The 17,909-nt window shown below is 43.8% G+C and overlaps 1 protein-coding gene and 1 pseudogene across 1 annotated transcript in view; one reads left to right on the top strand and one right to left on the bottom strand.

The window, feature by feature from the left end:
- Window positions 1–17,909, bottom strand: part of LOC138645814 (zinc finger protein 84-like) — a 56,495-nt gene that overhangs the window by 35,449 nt on the left and 3,137 nt on the right. The window lies entirely within an intron of this gene.
- The window catches only part of LOC138645820 (zinc finger protein 850-like), a 146,562-nt pseudogene continuing 128,664 nt past the window's right edge, over window positions 12–17,909 (top strand).

Genomic DNA, 17,909 nt, shown 5'->3' with positions numbered 1-17,909 from the left:
GTCCATTGCTGGTAGTTATGCGGTGATCGCCACGGTGAGATTCATGAATGGCGCCTTCTGGGGGTGACGGGGATTTTCTGTTTCTCGTCCCCATATGATGTGATAATGCTGAGCGGGCGGGCGTGAGGCCGGAGCTCTCCCCGGGGTTGCAGCACCATCCTGCCCGGCTGTACAGGGGACGTGCTGGGGCCGGTGCCCGGGCCTCCTGGCCGGATCTCCCCCCACACCGCGCTGCTCCCACTAGATGGCGCTGTATTCCTCATAGTGTGAAGAAGGAAATGCTGCAGTAATAAGCGCCATCTAAGGCTACTTTCACACTTCCGTCTTCTGGGGCCGTCGCAATCCGTCGTTGTTGCAAAAAAACGGATCCTGAAAATGTGCTCGCAGGATCTGTTTTTTTGGCATTGACTTGAAATAATGGCGGATTGCGACGGATGGACACACTTCGCATCCGTCGTGCGACGGATGCGTCATGTTTTTGTGGTCCGTCGAGACGAAAAAACGTTCAATGTAACGTTTTTTCGTCCGTCGAATACGCCAGTCCCGACCGCGCATGCGTGGCCGGAACTCCGCCCCCTCCTCCCCGGAACTCACAATGGGCAGCGGATGCGTCGTAAGACTGCATCCGCTGCTCACGTTGTGCACAATTGTGCACAACGTCCGTCGGTATGTCAGGCCGACGGTTTGTGACGGCCCCGTACCAACGGAAATGTGAAAGAAGCCTAAGCGGATCTGGAGGCCTCTCCTCACAGCTGTGGGCGGATATTAGCGGGAATTTGTTATGTTTCTATTGATGTTTCCAATTGTCACAGTCTGTTCTGTGCCCCATACACTGCGGCCGTCTGCTAGTAATGTATTCTCCATATGGAGGGCTAGAGACTGATTATAGGGGTATTCCCATCTCCAAGATCCTGTCCCAATATGGAATAATATTAGCTAATACCTCCAGTTAGACATATAGTACAGTTCTTCTGATTAGCTATGTCCCAGGGCATACCTCATGTGCAGGGCATTGCAGTAGTGTAGGTATCCATGGTTACGACCACTCATGTAGTGAGTTGTTAGTGGTCATGACCATGGATACCTAAGCTACTGCAATGCCCTGCGACATAGCTAATCAGAAGAACTACACTACATTTCTAATTGGAGGTATTTGCTAATCTCATTATTATTACACCTACTATATATTGGGTTAGGATCTTGGATATGGGAATACCCTTGTAAAGAGAACCTGTCATTAGATTCCTGCAGCCTGAACCACAAGCAGCATAAGTATGGCTGTGTGACTGCAGCCAGGTATATTTTACTCTAAAATGCTGCTGTATTTCTGACAAAATCTAGTTTGACTTCACCCCACTTCAGATGATTGACAGGTCTCTCCCTATGTATGCACATGAGACCTGTCAATCACCTGGATTAGGCTGAGGACCGCATCAAAGTAGGTCTCTCAAATGGCTCTCTCCTGGTATGCATGGCTCCCCCGTCCTGTCATTGTATGCATGTGTCCTATTAAAAAAAAACAAGCATCCTACTTACCTGCCTGCGCGCCCTCGCAGCATCTCATTCCGGCGCCTGCAGGTCTTCCGGCCGAGCGATTACGTGGCCCCGCTCATTAAGGTAATGAATATGCTCTGCACGCCAATAGGAGTGGAGAGGCATGCATATTCATTACCTTAATGAGCGGGGGCACGTGATCGCTTGGCCATAAATGCTGCTGGCGCAGTAACCAACGAGATGCAGCGAGGGCGCCCAATAAGGTGAGTAGGATGTGTGCTGGAAGCAGGCGGCTGCGGATGTCACTGTGCGCTATAAGAGAAATTAATATTCATTCCTCTTTAGCAGTGGGCACAGTTACAGCCGCCGGCTCCTGCCTCTGTGACCCGCCCCTCGCCCGCTGGCCCCATGGGACAATTGACTCGTGTATAAGCCGAGGGGGGGGTGTTTCCTGGGATTCCTGGGCAGATTCCTGCACAGACCGATGCTGGAAGGCGGGGAACCTGGGGGAGCGTCTGACAAGCGCAGTGCGCATGCCCAGGAATCTCAGCCCCGCACTGTGCATAATGCATAACACAGTGCGGGGCGGGGATTCAGTAACAGGGTGGCCGCACTGCCCGCACAGGCGCCGTCAGAAACCCGGCATCTGAGCTATGACTGCCAATTCTCAATGCGCCTGCCTCAGGCAGGCACGCACAGCGCAGGCGCCGGATTTAAGAAGAACAGCGCGCAGGGGGCGGCGACCATCGCCCCAGAAGAGATGAGTGAAGGCAGTTGGGCGCTTCACAGAGGAGGCTTCAGACCTGCCTCCAGGTACAAAGATAGGTATTTGGGGAAAATTATAAAACGCTTTATTGAGGGAATAACAGAAGCAAAAACTAAAAGAGCCACCTTGTTAGAATGCAGCATTACTGCTGCACAAGGTGGCTCTTTTAGTTTATAACGGCTGGAGGGGGTGACAGTGTCCCTTTAAACTTTTATGGGGTTTTTTATGTTTTTTTTTCATAAACTTTAAAAACTTTTTTTTTTTTTTTTACTTTTGGCATGCGTCAATAGTTTCCATGGGAGGCTAGAAGCTGGCACAACTCGATCGCCACTGCTACATAGAGGTGATACTCAGATCACCTCTATGTAGCAGAATTACTGCATTGCTATGAGCGCCGACCACAGGGTGTCGCTCACAGCAATGGGGCATCAGCAACCATAGAGGCCTAAAGGAGACCCGGTTGTCATGCCGACACATTGGGGACCCGTGATCACGTGGCGAGGGTCACCGAAAAGCGCATTTCCGTCCGGATGTCCGGAATTGCTTGTTACATGTTGCTCTCAGAGTTTGACAGCGGTATTTAACTAGTTAATAGCCGCAGAAGGATCGCAATTCCGCTCTCGGCTACTGCAAGCACATATCAGCTGTTCAAACCAGCTGACATGTCCCAGCTTTGAGGTGGGCTCACCACCGGAGCCCACATCAAAGCGGGGATACTACCATCGGATGTACTATACCGTCCGATGGCAGTAAGGGGTTAAAACTACTGCAGTATAGTTCTTCTGATTAGCTATGTCGCAGGGCATTCAACGAAGCAGAAGAAAAAACGTATATGCGGCACTCACCCTTTTCGTAGCTGTGTAATCGTGCTCTTTATTGGACAAAATATGTTAATACATCCATTAGGACATCAGGTCTACAAGAGGGTGCGGGAATGGAGTGTGGACGATGGCCGTTTCGCACAGTATGTGCTTCGACGGGTCCAGGTGACGAAACGGCCATCGTCCACACTCCATTCCTGCACTCTCCTGTAGACCTGATGTCCTAATGGATGTATTAACATATTTTGTCCAATAAAGAGCACGATTACACAGCGACGAAAAGGGTGAGTGCGGCATATACGTTTTTTCTTCTGCTTCGTTGAAAATTAAGCTATTTGCTACCAGTGCAGAGCACCAGATACCCAGAGCTTTCGTGACACCTGCTAACCGGTTGCTCATTAATGAGCCCAAGTCCAGTAGAGCTTGTACTCCTCCAGTGCCGTCCTTCACTTATTTCTTATGTTTGTTGGAATTATGTCGCAGGGCATACCTCATGTACAGGGCATTACAGTAGTGTAGGTATCCATGGTTATGACCACTCATGCAGTGAGCTGTTATTGGTCATGACAATGGATACCTAAGCTACTGCAGTGCCCTGTGACATAGCTAATCAGAAGAACTATACTACATTTCTAATTGGAGGTATTTGCTAATATTATTATTAGGCCGGGGTCAGACATTAGAGAAACTCGCACGAGCGTCGCATGTCAATCCCTGGCACTGCTGCCGGCACTCGGACAGGAGCGTGCGGCTGCATGTATTTCTATGCAGCCGCACGCTCCGGTCCCGAGTGCCGGCAGCAGGTATTGACATGCGTGACTCGTGAGAGTTTCTCGCATGTCTGACCCCGGCCTAATAATAATATTAGCAAATACCTCCAATTAGAAATGTAGTATAGTTCTTCTGAGACCTGTCAATCACCTGAATCAGGCTGGGGACCGCATCAAAGTTGGTCGATCAAATGGCTTCTTAAGCAAAGGGGTCGATTCGTCAAAGTTTTTTCACAAATCGGTTGTTCAAAAAAAAATGTGACTTTTTGGCGTCCTCACTCCATTGTCACCCAGCTCTGAAAAAGTGGGATTGGGTGGGGACGTGGCTGCCCCCAGTCATCAAATTCATGACTTGCAGCGGTCGGTTCTCCACAAGTCTTACTCATGTGAGGTGCACACCGCTACGCACCTCGCCTGATATATGAAGTACGCCCCTTAATGAATCGGGAACGTTTGCTCCAATTCCCCCACTCATCAAGATCAGCGAGAGAATTGCTGGTTTTGATGAATCGAAGCTAATAATAATAATATTAATCTTTATTTTTATAAAGCGCTAACATATTCCGCAGCGCTGTACAGTTTGCACACATTATCATCGCTGTCCCCGATGGGGCTCACAATCTACATCCCCTATCAGTATGTGTGATGAGGGAGCAGCCACCATCTTTGATATGGGGCATAATGCTGGCCTCCTATCTCAGATTGGCCTGATGCCATTTTGTCTCCTACCAGAATTCACCTTGTCACATGTCCACAGGGACATGAGCCCTCCTAGCCCCCACCTTTTTCCTACCTGAATGAAGACCCTTTAGTATGTTAATGGCCAGTGTAGCAGGCAGATGGCACTTCAAAGATTGAAAGAGGAAGCCACGCCAGCAGGGTGCATGTAGGTCCCTGGGGGCTCAATTAATGTATACATGTCTGGTGGCTACAGGATACACGACTATTGTCTTCCCAGTCGGACCGTCTACAACATGATATTATGAATGATGGACGCATCGTGCCAGGTACAGGCTCATAAAAGATATTATCATAGCCCTGAAGAAATTGCGCACCTGACCGTGCAACTCCCGGGTCAGTGAGGGTTCTGGAACCTGAGATATAGAGATCAGCCTCCCACAGCGATCGAATGGGTCCAGGTTTGATCCCTGTACGACCGGCAGAACAAACCACATGCGCTGGTACCGCCCGTGTACTGATCCGATTATCCTGAGAGAAGTTATTCCATTTATTAGATATTGGGAACAGATCCTGCAGGGAAGCTGAGAGGTGGAGATTTTTAGCCCGCCCAGGTACAGGGGGAGGGACACAGAAGGTTTAAGAGCTTAGGACACATGGACAGTGAGACGCACATGAGAAGACGATGATGAAATAAGGAACAGGGCATGCCAGAGGGGAGCAAGCACATGCTTTCTGGGGGCTGCCCGGCACTAGGAGTCTTGTACCTGTGAAACGCAGAGCTCCCCGACCTCCACAAGCGACCTTCAACCTGGTAAATTGACCTCCAGCTTTATACCTCTAATCCTTGTACTATTATTGTTATATTTTACTCTGACTGTAACTCTTGGTATATTTTTCTGTATATTTCTTGTAATTAGCTAGTGCGCCCTTAAGGCAATTAACCCCTTCATGACCTTGGGATTTTCCGTTTTTCCGTGTTCGTTTTTTGCTCCCCTTCTTCCCAGAGCCATAACTTTTTTATTTTCCCGTCAATATGGCCATGTGAGGGCTTATTTTTTGCGAAATAAGTTGTACTTTTGAACGACATCATTGGTTTTAGCATGTCGTGTGCTAGAAAACAGGAAAAAAATTCTAAGTGTGGTTAAATTGCAAAAAAAGTGCAATCCCACAATGGTTTTTTGATTGGCTTTTTTTACTAGGTTCACTATATGCTAACACTGACCTGCCATTATGATTCTCCTGGTCATTAGGAGTTCATAGACACCTAACATGACTAGGTTATCTTTTATCTAAGTGGTGAAAAAAAAATTCCAAACTTTGCTAAAAAAAAAAAAATAAATTGTGCCATTTTCCGATACCCGTAGCGTCTCCATTTTTCATGATCTGGGGTCGGGTGAGGGCTTATTTTTTGAGTGCTGAGCTGGTGGTTTTAATGATAGCATTTTGGTGCAGATAAGTTCTTTTGATCGCCCGTTATTGCATTTAATGCAATGTTGTGGCGACCTAAAAAACGTAATCCTGGCGTTTCTAATTTTTTTCTCGCTACACCGTTTAGTGATCAGGTTAATCTTTTTTTTATTGATAGATCGGGCGATTCTGAACCCGGCGATACCAAATATGTGTAGGTTTGATTTTTTTTTTTTTTTTTATTTTGAATGGGGCGAAAGGGGGGTGATTTAAACTTTTATATTTTTTTAACTTTTTTTTATAACTTTTGCCATGCTTCAATAGCCTACATGGGAGGTTAGAAGCTGGCACCACTCGATTGGCTCTTCTACATAGTAGCGATCATCAGATCGCTCCTATGCAGCAGAAATGAAGGTGTGCTATGAGCGCCGACCACAAGGTGGCACTCACAGCAGGCTGGCATCAGTAACCATAGAGGTCTTAAGGACCTCTATGGCTACCATTCTGACGCATCGCTGACCCCCGATCATTTGACGGGGGTCGGCGATGCGCTCATTTCCGGCCACCTGGCCGGAAGCGCCGGTTAAATGCCGCTGTCTGCGTTTGACAGCGGCATTTAACTAGTTAATAGCGACGGGTGAATTGCGATTTCACCCGTCGCTATTGCAGGCACATGTCAGCTGTTCAAAACAGCTGACATGTCCCGGCTTTGATGCAGGCTTACCGCCGGAGCCCTGCATCAAAGCGCGGTATCTAACCTCGGACGTACTATCCCGTCCGAGGTCAGAAAGAGGTTAAACCATAAATTAATTTTGGGCTGATCCTTTTATTCTGATTGCGAATCTTAGAATACCCAGCGTGGGTAACAGGGCAGTCTTCCCAGCGGCCATTTGCTCTAGGTGCAGTTCCCTTATTGACCTGAGAGACGAAGGGGGTGCTGGAGAGCTGTGCCTGTGTAGTTACGTCACGGATTGGTGACGTGGGAGGAATCAAGTTTCCTTCACAGTATGTCTTTGGAATGTGGGAGTTCATGCAGCCCAGGAATTTACAGTAACTGGAGGCTTTTTGCCAAGAAGAGTGGGCAGCTTTACCATCTGAGAAAATAAAGAACCTCATCCGTAACTACCACAAAAGACTTCAAGCTGTCATTGATGTTAGAGGGGGCAATACACAGTATTAAGAAATGGGGTCTGTGAACTTTTGATCAGGGTCATTGGGATGTTTTGAGTTGTCATTATGATTTAAAAAGAGAAAACAGTAGTGTGACAATAAATGGCTTCACCCAACCACAGTAGAGTTTTTTAGTATCCATGATTAAGGACTGGTGTATAGTCAGAAATGCCTAGGAAATTTATACTATATTGCTGGATGAAATTGAAGATGTCATTCACTTTTTACCGCACTGATATAAATTTCTATTTTATACCTGGATTTTTTTGTCTGGAAGAATTTTTTTTCTTTTGGATCTGTACAGCATGGAGTGTAGCAAGAGTGGCTTCCTCTGTACTGAGAATCGTACTCGGATAGCAGGGGTGAGCTGGAGGTTTCTAATTTTGCAATTTTAGAGGCAGATGATTTCTGAATATCACATCCATCATCTGCTGGCAGAGATGTGGGCTCAGTTATTGAGCTTGCATCAAGGTCATAGTTGCCAACAGTCTGTAAATTTACGGACAGTCAATGAAAACCTGATGCTTTTCTCTGCTGTCTGTTGTCTCTGGCAGAAATAAACACCATCCAGTGAATTTCCTTCCCCACCCCTGAAGTTTGTACTGTGCATGCGCTAAAAAGGCTGCCATGTGCAGTACAAACAGGACCTGTCCCGGAAGAAGACTAGAAGAGTCATGTGGGAGCCTGAAGGGTGGTGGCAGAAAATTGCAGAATTCTGCTGCAGACCTTCCTGCTCCCGGCTAGGTGAGCTGATGATCTGGGACTCGGTGCACTACAATTAGGGGGGTCCGAATCCGATGCCAGGGCGCTGGTGTCTGCGGCTCCAGTCTGCTTAGCGTCATTCTGAGACGTCTCAGTGCAGAGGTCACGTTGTTGTCACTACAGCGCTCTCTGTGCTGAGACGTCACAGGGAGTCAGAACTTAGAATATACTAAGGAGGCCTGACCGGAGCAGAGGACTCTGGGGCACTGGCAGCAGGGAACACAACGGGGAGAAAGGAGTATTTGGTTTTTTTTTTTTTTTTTTTTTTATAAATGGAGCAATATATGGGGCCCATTATTCTGTATTGAGAAATATATGGGGCCATTATGCTGTATGCAGCATTATATGGGGTGCGTTATTCTGTATGGAGCAATGTATGGGTTCCAATATTCTGTATGGAGCACTATACAATATCTGGGCCATTATTCTGCATGACATATTATATGGGGCCATTATTCTGCATGGAGCATTATATGGGGCCCATATGGATGGCAAATTCAGAATACCCAATTACCCAGAGGGTAAAAAAGCCCTAATTAAGGGATGCATTAAAACATGGATTTTATTATACTTTGTTGAAAAATGGTGGTGCATAAATAAAAAAAACACCCAACAGTGTGCCTGTTAAATCTCACTATTATACGGTAATCTCTTTAAAAAAATGTATAGCCCCAACCCTGAGGAAGCTTGTTAGGCAATACTTGTTGGGGAAGCTATGTGTTAGTTTTAGATAGCAGATGTGATGCCTGTGTATCCTAGGGATAGAGACTCTAACCCATAAACTGCAGTCATGGTGGATATAGTATTGCTCTGAATACGGATTAGATTGATGAATGAATAAGATGGTTTGTGTATTCCTCCCTTTCCTTATCCTCCTGCCTATTTTGGCAAGTGCTGTTGTATGATAGTAGTAGTCAGTTATCCCTGTTTTGTATTTGTGTCTTGTTTCTCTTACATTTTTGTACCAAGCCCCATGGGGTAGGGGAGGGGACAGATTAGGGTTTAACAAGATCATAGTAAGGTTGGAGACCCAGGCCTCTCTACCATCAAGGGAACCCCTGAGACAGGGATAGTTAGGGTCCCAGTTCAAGGGACAGTTTTAGGCACCGTTCTCTTATGTCTGTCACAGCGTGACACCTACATACAGTATAATGGGCCCCAAATTGTCCTCCATACAGTGTAATGACTCCATATAGTCCTCAATACGGTATATAATGGCCCCACATAGTCCGCTATACAGTATAATGGCCGCACTTAGTCCATACATTATAATGGGCCCCACATAGTCATCCATACAGTGTAATGACTCCACATAGTCCTCTATACAGTGTACTGGGCCCCACAGTCCTCCATACAGTATAATGGGCCCCACATAGTCCCCAATACAATATGAGCCCCACACATTCCTTCACACAGATTAATGGCCCCACATCTTCCATACAGTACAATAGGCCCCACATAACCTCCATACAGTATAATGGCCCTAAGAAATACTCCATATGGCTATTAACACCAAACAAATGCCCCAAAAGATTCTGGTAGGACAAAAAACTCAAATACGTATAGCTATATCAAAGCGGTGCACAATGACTGCAAAAGAGTATAATCCTTAAATTAACATTTTATTGAATACAAAAAAAAACACAAAAAGTTAAAAAAGAACTACTGGACACCACTGGTCAAAGGGAGCACTGTAACCAGCACAACAGCCAATGCCTTTTTAGAAAATATTACTCCACACCTCTCAAAAATATTCATTTAAACAAAAGTGCAGACACTAAGGTCTGTTCATGCAAATTTGTATGGATTAAATAGCAACGTTTCATTAGATATAAAGTGCATAGTGCATCATGTCCACAATGGACCATTTAAAGTGCATAATCCAAGCATAAGAGAGGTATAAAATACTTACAAAATATAGGCAGGCACAGTGCTGGTAACAGGTGGTCCCCTCTGCCCCCACGCACGTTTCGTTAAGACTTCCTCAGGAGGCGTGCGTTAGAGAGGGGATTCTGGTTATTTATACACAGTCCAGCCAATAGAAAAATAATTGCAAGTCATGAATGATTTGGTCACATCCGCTGATGTAAGACAGTGCGGCGCAGTCGCAAAAGCATCCACACAGGCTCTGCATTGTTGGCGCATGCGCCGCCTCCATGGCAACCAAAGGGACCTTCACCGAGGCGGCCGTGGAGCGCAAGCAAGCAAAAACCGTCATGGAGATGGTGGTCATGTGCCACTCGCCGGGCGCCGTCCCCACAAAGGTCCGTAACAAGGGAAGCCGCGCATGCGCACTGAGAACCGGGGGAAGAGGGTAAAGTATAAACAATCCACAGAGCTGTGACACATCAAGTGACTATACATGTGAATACTATAAAGTGAGCGATCATAACGTACATACAACAATATAAATGGGCCAATGAAAATAAAATATAATAATGACGAACAATATTATCGCCATATTAGTGTTAGCCTGCAGATTAACACAGGGTACAATAAGGTGAGACGATACAGTGTGATGATAGAAATAGATAAACACAAAAATACATACATATAATGCAGTATAATGATGGAGAGTATGCATAAATACAAAATTAGACATATACAAAAATGTGAAAGAAAACCAAACACTGTACATAAATAACCATATGACGATAACCCAAATTAGTTACCTAATATACAGAATACCCACAATCCAAACAAACAGCATAAATTATTGGACGTCAAATACAATTACCCCACACGATTATACAAGATCTCAGCACTACTACTATGATAGTACATTAAAGTAGTCCAGTTAGATGTCACATCCTCTGGTCAGTTGATGAGCAATAGACATGGAATATATAAATGTACATGTCGAAAAGTTCATAAAGGAGATCTTTGGTGTCACCAAGAGACAACATCCATCAAGAGGAGACTGTAAACAGGGATCAATGTACTATACAGGATGCGCTTCACTCAGGCATGCATAGATCAAAAGAAGCCAGAACTAGAATATTAAGAAAAATTATTTAAAAACAGAACAGAAAACATATGATTAAAAGACACAAAATATGTAAAACTGACCAAAACCCAACCCCCCCTAAAAACGTGTATGATGTCATTATAGAAAAGACCCAAAGCCGAAACTCTCATTGAGGCCTACCGGAGTAACCGTATTGAGTCGGTAAATCCAACGACTTTTCACCTTGGCAAGAGCTTTGAATAAATCACCACCACGTGGGCCCAGAAAAACCTGATCAATTGCTTTAATTTTAAAGGGAACCTGTCACCTGAATTTCGCGGGACAGGTTTTCCGTCATATGAGCGGGGTTTTCGGGTGTTTAATTCACCCTTTCCTTACCCGCTGGCTGCATGCTGGCCGCAATATTGGGTTGAAGTTCATGCTGTGTCCTCCGTAGTACACGCCTGCGCAAGGCAAGACTGTATGCAGCCAGCGGGTAAGGAAAGGGTGAATCAAATACCCGAAAACCCTGCCCATATGACCACAAACCTGTCCCGCCAAATTCAAGTGACAGGTTCCCTTTAAGTTTACTCGCATTGCATTCATGATGTAAATAAAAGTGCCTGGGGAGTTTTGAGTGACTCAACATCTTTAACTGTCCTAGCCTTTTCAATATCCCGTACGTGTTCTCTTGTTCTTATCTTGAGTTCACGTGTAGTCATTCCAATATATACTTTATTGCAAGGGCATTGAGCGTGATAAATTACCCCTTTGGAGGCATAGGTAAGTCGATGGCGGATTTTAAACACACAATTGTCCTGAGGATTAGAAAATTCTTTACTCTTAATGTGATTTTGGCAACCCTTGCAAAAGGTACATGGAAAGAAACCATGTATGGGTTCACTTGCCCCTTTTGCTTTATCATTTGGAGAGTAATGACTTCGAACAAGTAGATCACGAAGAATGTCTGATCTCTTAGCAGTGATCAATGGCTTATCCGGAAGGACATTTTTCAAAATGGGATCAGAACGCAAAATGCCCCATTGCTTAGTTATTATTTGAGTAAAGGCATTCTATTGGCAATTGAAAGGGGTGATCAATCTCACCTGTGCATCTTCATTCTTCTTAGATGTAGTTTGGTAGAGGAGCTCATTTGCGAGATGTCGAACAGGCTCTTTTATAGCCCCTGCGAATATGTCTGTGGCTATAACCCCGTTCCCTGAAGCGAAAGTACAGATCTTGAGCCTGGCTTTGAAATTTCTCCTGGCTAGAGCAGATCCGCTTAATCCGCAAATGTTGTCCAATAGGGATTTCATTGATAGTAGATTGACGATGTGATGAATTTGCATGTAACAATGTCTTGGTTGCTATGGGCTTCCGATAGACATTAGTCTCTATCAACCCTTGAGAGGAAACACAAACATCCAAATCCAAAAAGTTAACACTAATATGGCGATAATATTGTTCGTCATTATTAGATTTTATTTTCATTGGCCCATTTATATTTATTGTTGTATGTACGTTATGATCGCTCACTTTATAGTATTCACATGTATAGTCATTTGATGTGTCACAGCTCTGTGGATTGTTTATACTTTACCCTCTTCCCCTGGTTCTCTGTGCAAATGCGCGGCTTCCCTGGCTCCGGATCTTTGTGGGGGCGCGCCCGATGCGCGGCACATGACCACCGTCTCCATGACGGTTTTTGCTTGCTTGCGCTCCACGGCCGCCTCGGTGAAGGTCCCATTGGTTGCCATGGAGGCAGCGCATGCGCCAACAATGCAGAGCCTGTGTGGATGCTTTTGCGACTGCGCCGCACTGTCTTACATCAGCGGATGTGACCAAATCATTCATGGCTTGCAATTATTCTTCTATTGGCTGGACTGTGTATAAATAACCAGAACCCCCTCCCTAACACACGTCTCCTGAGGAAGTCTTAACGAAACGTGCGTTGGGGTGGCGGGGACCACCTGTTATTGTAAAGCACAGCTCAGGCCCTATTTAACGGTATTTTTATCTCCTACTGAAAAAACGGGGTGACAGGTTCCCTTTAAGGATTATACTCTTTTGTGATCATTGTGCACCGCTTTGATATAGCTATACTCCATATGGCGTAATGTTTCCCACATTAAAAATAAAAATACTCAGTTCTCCCCAGTGCTCGACTCGACAGCGAGTACTCTGAAGCTCTTCACTGCTCAGCACAGCTGGAGCGGAATAGTGATGTTATTGCACCCGCTGCGCTGAGACATCAGATGCAGAAGGAGAATTACACTGTGTGCAGAATTATTAAGTAAGTTGTATTTTGATCACATGATGCTTTTTATACATGTTGTCCTACTCCAAGCTGTTCAGGCTTGGGAGCCAACTACCAATTAAGTAAATCAGGTGATGTGCATCTCTGTAATGAGGAGGGGTGTTGTCTAATGACTTCAATACCCTATATAAGGTGTGATTAATTATTAGGCAACTTCCTTTCCTTTGGCAAAATGGGCCAGAAGAGAGATTTGACGGGCTCTGAAAAGGCCAAAATTGTGAGATGTCTTGCAGAGGGATGCAGCAGTCTTGAAATTGCAAAACTTTTGAAGCGTGATCACCGAACAATCAAGCGTTTCATGGCAAATAGCCAACAGGGTCGCAAGAAGTGTGTTGGGCAAAAAAGACGCAAAATAACTGCCCATGAATTGAGGAAAATCAAGCGTGAAGCTGCCAAAATGCCATTTGCCACCAGTTTTGCCATATTTCAGAGCTGCAACGTTACTGGAGCATCAAAAAGCTCAAGGTGTGCGATAGTCAGGGACATGGCCAAGGTAAGGAAGGATGAAAAACGACCACCTTTGAACAAGAAACATAAGATAAAACGTCAAGACTGGGCCAAGAAATATCTTAAGACTGACTTTTCAAAGGTTTTATGGACTGATGAAATGAGAGTGACTTTTGATGGGCCAGAGGCTGGATCAGTAAAGGGCAGAGAGCTCCACTCTGACTCCGACGCCAGCAAGGTGGAGGTGGGGTACTGGTATGGGCTGGTAAAATCAAAGATGAACTTGTGGGACCTTTTCGGGTTGAGGATGTAGTGAAGCTCAACTCCCAGACCTACTGCCAGTTTCAGGAAGACAACTTCTTCAAGCAGTGGTACAGGAAGAAATTGGTATCGTTCAAGAAAAACATGATTTTAATGCAGGACAATGCTCCATCACATTCCCCAACTACTCCACAGCGTGGCTGGCCAGTAAAGGTCTCAAAGAAGAAAAAATAATGACATGGCCCACTTGTTCACCTGATCTGAACCCCATAGAGAACTTGTGGTCCGTCATAAAATGTGAGATCTACAGGGAGGGAAAACAGCCCACCTCTCGGAACAGTGTATGGGAGGCTGTGGTGGACACACACAATGGTGATCATAAACAGATCAAGCAACTGACAGAATCTATGGATGGAGGCTGTTGAGTGTCATCATAAAGAAAGGTGGCTACAGTATATTGGTCACTAATTTTTTTAGGTTTTGTTTTTACATGTCAGAAATGTTTATTTCTATTTGTGCAGTTATATTGGTTTACCTGGTGAAAATAAACAAGTGAGATGGGATTATATTAGGGTTTTTATTAAGTTGCCAAATAATTCTGCACAGTAATAGTTACCTGCACAAACAGATATCCTGCTAAGATAGCCAAATCTAAATAAAACCCACTCCAACTTCCAAAAATATTAAGCTTTGATATTTATGAGTCTTTTGGGTTGATTGAGAACATAGTTGTTGATTAATAACAAAAATAATCCTCTAAAATACAACTTAATGTTAAACCACAGAAATACTGGTGGATAAGATGTATATACAATTCTAATATATTCCTATATTTATTATCTATATATGTATGTCCCACTCAGGAGCATATACCACTCAAGTACACTGTGTCATAGCGGTGACAACTACCACCAAGTGAAGAAAGAAACCTCAATCACTCCCCATATGGACCACCAGGAAATACCCAAACCAGGATAGATATCTCAATATATTTTATTAAATTGTAATTTAATGACAGTACATAATATAAAAATCATATAAAAAATCTCATATAAGAACAGATAATTCTGTGCGTAATGCAGGACTTCTACAAATAGTAGAAAACAGGCAAACCCAATATTGCACAATTTGTCCACAAAGCCGTGATAAAAATAATTAGTGTAAAATATATAGTGAAAATAAATGAATTATTACTTAGATTTACCCAATACAGGCAGAACCATAAAATAAATACTAAGATAAATCGTGATAATAAAAATGTGTAAAGTGCAAAAGAGTGCTAATTACTGCTCCACATGAGCACAACCCCTCGGTAAAACAGATATGTGCAAATAGGCAAATTAGGACTAATATAGATGTATAGCGGTATATACCTTATTGGGTAGCCTGGACCTGCAAAGAACGCGCCCCGACGCGCGTTTCGGATTATTCTCCTTCGTCAGGGGGTGTATAGTCAAGGTCCGGATGGATGTTATATAGTGTGCGTCCTCCTATCCCCAGCGCCCCTGCCGTGTAATCGGCGCGTGCGCGGTCAGGAGGACCGGAAGTCTGAGGCCGCGTCCCACGTGACCGGACGCACGGGACAGAGCACCCGACGTAACCAAGGACACGGGGACGCGGTAACCCAGACCGCCAGCCACAGACCACGCATGCGCACCACTCGGAGCGCGGTATAGAAGGAATGCCTGTGGGAAATGTAAGCCATTACTATGTGTGTTACCCAATACCGATTGCAGTATATTTCTGCAAGAAAACATAATAAATGGGATTCCCATAAGTGATAAATCACTTGCCTACATAGATAAAAATAAAAAAACAAAGTCCCCCTATTGTCTATCACCTATGTCTGATAATACAATAAACTAATAAATCTGCATATATGTACTTATATCCCACCCTATGTGTACCCACACTACATATAAATAAGTAAACTATACAAAACAAAATGAAAAGTGCATAATGTTGGTACAAAAGAATATATACATGGCTAATTAATATATTCCTTCACCCTAATATTGGAAACCCCGGATACAATACGTCACCAATAATAGGTAAAGTATACTAATACCAAGGAGTCTATATAAACTCCAACCCTCTATATGGGCAAGATACAGATATATACCTGAAAAGAGATTGTTATTAATCATTTGTTTATATATATATATACATCATTAACGTCGAAACATAAAATACAATTATCTATTTGCATCCGTATATAGAATCTTCATAAGAAATGACGACTTGCAGCCGGGCAACCACCAACCAAGGGATCCATCCAAGAGGTCATAGCATCCGGTCAGCCATAAGAAAATCACATTATCAGGTAAGTACCAACTATAAAAAAATACAAAAATTAAAATCCAAGACTAAAAACCATACATTAATAATGAATAAAAATACAAAACTGGTGTTATAAGAAGAGAACCCTAAAAAAATTTTTAAAAACAAAATACTGCTAAAATATGTATAAAAATGTATAAAAAACACTTATAAAAAGGGGGCAAAGCTCAAGTTTTCATTTAGGCCCATTGGTGACACTGTTTTTAAGACCCATATCCACCTTGTTTCCATTTTTGCCAGTGGTATAGTAATTGGTCCCCCACGTTCACTCTTTTTCAGGGTATCAATCCCAATCACTCTAAATCCAGAAGAATCACAATTGTGGTGGAGTCTAAAGTGTTTGGGAATAGTTTTCAACGTTGAAGGGTCCGTCACTTCCCTAGCAGCCTCTATCCCCAAGACATGCCCACGGACACGTATTTTTAACTGTCTTGTAGTCATACCCACATATATAAGGGAGCATGGGCATGTCGCATAGTAAATGACCGCTTTTGATGTACACGTTATACTATGTCTAATTTGGAAAGAGCTCGTGCCTTCTGAATTACCGAATGTTTGCTCCCTTCCTATATTTGGGCACGCCACGCATTTCCCACATGGCCTACATCCAACAGTCCGCTTTGCCTGATCTAAAAACGAGGGGGGAGCCACATTATAGGTATAATGACTTTTAACCAACCAATCCTTTAAATTTTTGGACCTCCTATACGTTATACTTGGTTTCTCACCTACATATTGTGCCAACACTGGATCTGCTTTCAGGATTTCCCATGATTTATTAATTTGAGATCTCACCATTTCACTTTGACCATGGTATTGTGTGATATATCTCACCACCTGGTTTGTCTTATTTGGTTTTGCATCATAAAGTGCTTGGTGCCGAGACATATTCTTTGCCCTATTATAGCCCTTTTTCACTGATCTCCGGCTATATCCTCTTTCAAAAAATCTCATTTTGAGTTCAGCAGCCTGTTTTTCAAATTCACAATCATCTGAACAAATTCTGCGCAACCTCAAGAACTGCCCGATAGGAATAGACCTAATCATTCCAGGCGGATGTGATGATGTAGCATGCAGTAGAGAATTTACAGCTGTTTCCTTACGAAAGATTTTTGTATGTAAACAATTCCCATCATCCCTGTGGATGTTGACATCCAAAAATTCCATTACATTTACATCAAATTTATATGTAAGCCGCAAATTCCTGGAATTCTGATTAAGTTCAGACATAAAATTCTGGAGATCTACAACTGATCCTTGCCAGATAAAAAATATGTCGTCAATGAATCGCACCCATAACGGGATACGATCCATTGGCGACTCGGAATCTGACATAAAGAGGTCCCTCTCCCACAGCCCCAAGAATAAATTAGCGTACGCAGGCGCGAAGGCCGCACCCATTGCAGTACCTTGGAGCTGCAGGTAGAGGGACCCCTTAAATAGAAAAAAATTTTTTGTTAGTGCGAACTCCAACAACTCAACGGTGAATTGTCTCATAGAATTGGGCAGACTCGATGACTCCAGAAAATATTTAGCAGCTTGAACACCATCACTATGCCGTATATTTGTATACAGGCTTTCTACGTCACACGACACTAACAGAGTCTCAGTGCCAATATATAAACCATCTACCTTTTTCAAGAAATCATTAGTGTCTTTAATAAAAGAGGGTAATTCCTCCACCAAAGGTTTCAATTTAGCGTCCACAAATTTATTAATTTTTTCC

Source organism: Ranitomeya imitator, chromosome 7 (assembly GCF_032444005.1).
Source record: "Ranitomeya imitator isolate aRanImi1 chromosome 7, aRanImi1.pri, whole genome shotgun sequence".
NCBI lineage: Eukaryota > Metazoa > Chordata > Amphibia > Anura > Dendrobatidae > Ranitomeya > Ranitomeya imitator.
This window is presented reverse-complemented; position numbering and strand designations above follow the sequence as displayed.